The sequence below is a fragment of the Triticum urartu genome, chromosome 1A (assembly GCF_056163025.1).
Source record: "Triticum urartu cultivar PI428250 chromosome 1A, HENAU_Tu73, whole genome shotgun sequence".
Lineage (NCBI taxonomy): Eukaryota > Viridiplantae > Streptophyta > Magnoliopsida > Poales > Poaceae > Triticum > Triticum urartu.
Window position 1 is genome coordinate 135,583,777 of NC_141873.1, and position 3,217 is coordinate 135,586,993.

The following is a 3,217-nucleotide window of genomic DNA, read 5'->3' on the forward strand; positions in this document are numbered from 1 at the left end:
AAACTTTGGATCAATATTAAGAGTGTGCTCATCGAGTTCTCTCGGTACACCCCGCATGTCTGAAGGCTTCCATGCAAAGATGTCCCGGTTCTCATGGATGAACTCGATGAGCGCGCTTTCCTATTTCGGATCCAGATTAGCACTGATGCTGAACTGCTTGGATGAATCGCCAGGGACAAAATCAACCATCTTGGTATCATCTGCTGATTTAAACTTTAAAACCAGATCATGCTCTATAGTTGGCTTTTTCAAAGATGTCATATCTGCCGGATCAACATTGTCCTTGTAAAAATTTAACTCCTCCGTTGCACAAACTGACTCAGCATAGGCCACATCACCTTCTTCACATTCCAAAGCTATCTTGTGACTTCCATGAACTGTAGTGGTTCTGTTGTGACCCGACATCTTGAGCTGCAGATACACATAACAAGGCCGCGCCATGAACTTGGCATAAGCCGGCCGTCCAAACAGAGCGTGATATGGGCTGTGGATCTTGACCACTTCAAAGGTCAATGTCTCTGACCTAGAGTCATGATCATCTCCAAAAACAACTTCCAAAGCTATCTTACCAACTGGGTATGCCAATTTACCAGGCACCACACCGTGGAAAACAGTGTTTGATGACTTAAGATTTTTATCAGTCAACCCCATGCGACGGAAGGTTTCATAATAAAGGATATTGATGTTGCTCCCGCCGTCCATGAGTACCTTGGTAAACTTATACCCTCCAACCTGAGGCGCAACCACCAAAGCCAAGTGACCCGGATTATCAACCCGGGGCGGGTGATCATCCTGACTCCACACAATGGGCTGTTCAGGCCAGCGCAAGTAACGGGGAACCGCCGGCTCAACGACATTAACTGCTCTCTTATGAAGCTTCTGGTCACGCTTACATAAGCCAGTGGTGAAGACATGATATTGTCCACTATTCAACTGCTTCGGGTTGCTCTGATAACCAGACTGTTGCTGTTGACCCCCCTGATTACTCTGTTGGTTGTAACCACCCTGGTTGCTGTGATTACCTTGATTTCCTTGGAATCCAGATTTAGAACCGCCACCGCCATAACCCGGATCTTGAGAGCCGGATCCAGAACCGCCACCTGGCCCATGACTGTCATGAAAAAGATTGGAATTCTTGTACTCTTTCATAATACGACAATCCTTCCAGAGGTGCCCGGATGGTCTTTCTCTCATACCATGTCTTGGGCAGGGCCGATTTAACATTTGTTCAAGATTGATACCGGATCCTCCGGCCCGTGGGGGCGGTTTACCCTTACGACGCTGACCGTTATTCTGTGCATTGGTGTTAGCCACAAAGTCAAAACTATTATCAGCCTTGCGCTTACCGTTGCCTCCCTGGTTCGCCGGATTATGTTGCTGCCCCTTGGCATTGCTGCTCTTCCTTCCCTTCCCTGGCTTTTCGTCATCTGACTCGGGGTCCTTGGTACTATCAGAGTCAGCATACTTAACCAGAGCCGCCATGAGTGTCCCCATGTCATTGCAATGGCGTTTGAGCCGCCCTAGTTTCTGCTTCAAGGACGTGAAACGACAATTGTTCTCCAACATTAGCACTACCGAGTCGGCATTGATGCGATCCGATGAGTGCAAGATTGTTGAAACTCGGCACACCCAATGGGTTGTTGACTCACCTTCTTGAACACAAGAGGCCAGATCCACAATTGACATGGGCTGTTTACATGTATCTTTGAAGTTCTGGATGAATCGGGCCTTTAAATCGGCCCATGACCCGATGGAATTAGCAGGGAGCCCCTTCAACCAAGTATGGGCCGTTCCCTCCAACACCAGTGGGAAATATTTAGCACATGCAGCCTCGCTGACATCTAGCAATTCCATGGCCATCTCATAACTCTCAATCCATGCCTTAGGACTTAAATCGGCTGTATAGTTAGGCACCTTGCGAGGACCTTTGAAATCCTTGGGCAGGCGCTTATTACATAGATCCGGTACTAAGAATGTCACACCAAAATTTCTAAAGGTTACACCCGGCTCCATAGAAGTGGTTGGATGAACCGGAGTAGGTTGACATGCCGCATACTGTGCCGCTAACTCAGCCTCTCGACGGGCTCTTCCTTGATCCACCACATTTTGAGCATCAGCGCCACCGCCCGTCGGGTTATGTCTGCGGGGCGGGTTATGGTTCCGTCCATTGCTTGACACCGTCGGCTCATCAATACGTCTGCTGTAACTCCGACTCAGGCGAGGGGTGGAATGAATCCTGTCCTGACTGTAAGAATAAGCCTGCTGCTGAGTCAGTGCTGTCTAAAGAAGCTCTCTAGACCTCCATGTCTCAACCGCCGTCGGTGACTCACCATCAACCGGGAGAGCCGCCAATCGTGACGCCGCAGCGATCGTGTTATCCAAAGGGTTAGAATAATGACCCGTTGGCGTTGGCACATGCTGTGCGGGTTATTGTTCTGGCAAGGCAGGTCTGTTGTGCGTGGCTGAACCGGCATACCCATCCCAGGCGCTTCGACCCGGTTTACTACTGCCGGGTCACTGATTCCTGCTCCTGGCGTGTTAAAGAGATTCCTTGCCTCATAAACCGATGGCAGACGAGTCTGATGTCTCCTCCTCATAACTTCGTTTGAAGCATCCTGATCTAGCATGAGCCGGTAAGACTGTGACTGAATTCATTGCGCCTGAGCATCCAAAGCAACCCGTTCCTCGGTCATCCTGGTGTTCTCTGCGTTTAACTCCTCTTTGGCATGTGCTATCTCGTCACGCAACTTCACGACCGCCACGTTATGCTGATCTTGATCTGCCGGGTTAACCACCGCTGTTAACAGAGCTGTCAGCTTATCCAGTAAGTCGGTTAAAACCTGAGCCGGTGGGCGCTCAGGGCCTCCTACCCCGGCAGCCGCTGCCGCTGCTGACCCGGAAACCAGCTCTGCTGCCGTTGACGAGTGTTGCACGGGCTGTGTGTCGGCCATGAAGATTGCAACCTGGTTCGGCGGCTCACAGGGGTCCGAGATACTGTCGCCATCGGAATAGCCCCCAAGCCGGCCGTGTGGCAGTTGATACAATGACTCTGTCTCATCGGTGGATGACTCACCATCAGAGTAAATGACAGTCTCACCACCAGATGCCGGTCTATCCTCAGATTCCGCTCCATGGATAAACCCCACGAAGGCACGATTCATGGCGGGCTGAACCCGGGCGGGTCTCGCACACTGAGCCGTCTCGATGATGTCGGTGC